Here is an 880-nt window from a genome sequence, read left to right as displayed (position 1 = left end):
TGTAATCCATCCCCGTTATCCTGAGACAATACTGCGCCAACCCCCACAGAGGAAGCATCAACCTCAACCAAAAACGGCTTAGTCACATCAGGCTGCATAAGGATGGGAGCAGAGGTGAACCTCTCCTTGAGATACACAAAAGCTTCAATGGCCTCAGAAGACCACTGAACCGCATCAGCACCTTTCCTGGTGAGATCGGTCAGAGGTTTGACAATACTAGAAATTTTTTTTATGAATTTTCTGTAATAATTGGCGAAACCCAAAAACCTCTGTATCGATTTCAAACCAATAGGCCTAGGCCATTCCTGTACAGCTTGAACTTTAACCGGGTCCATCTCAAAACCTTCGCTGGAATTAATGTAACCCAAAAAACTAATTCTCTGTACAGCGAACTCACATTTCTCCAGCTTAGCAAAAAGCGAATTGTCCATTAATAACTGTAATACCTCACGTACGCTCCGCCAATGAGACTCCAGATCCGGCGAATAAATCAAAATGTCATCCAAATACACAACCACATTTTTGCCGATCAAAGGTCTAAGGATGTCATTAATAAGATTCTGAAAAAATGCAGGAGCATTAGTAAGACCAAAAGGCATAACCAGGTTCTCAAAATGACCCACAGGAGTGTTAAAAGCAGTCTTCCATTCGTCACCCTCCTTCATGCGCAACAGATTGTATGCCCCCTTAAGGTCAATTTTAGAGAACCACTTGGCCCCCATTAACTGGTTAAACAGATCAGGAATCAATGGCAGTGGGTAAGGATTGCGTACAGTAATTTTGTTAATCTCACAAAAATCCAGACAAGGACGTAAACCGCCGTCCTTTTTTTTTACAAAAAAAAATCCAACCGCCACAGGAGACTTAGAGGGCCTAATGT

The sequence above is a fragment of the Phyllobates terribilis genome, unplaced genomic scaffold (assembly GCF_046119375.1).
Source record: "Phyllobates terribilis strain yellow unplaced genomic scaffold, ASM4611937v1 Scaffold_4__5_contigs__length_816908805, whole genome shotgun sequence".
In the NCBI taxonomy this organism is placed as follows: Eukaryota; Metazoa; Chordata; class Amphibia; order Anura; family Dendrobatidae; genus Phyllobates; species Phyllobates terribilis.
This window is presented reverse-complemented; position numbering follows the sequence as displayed.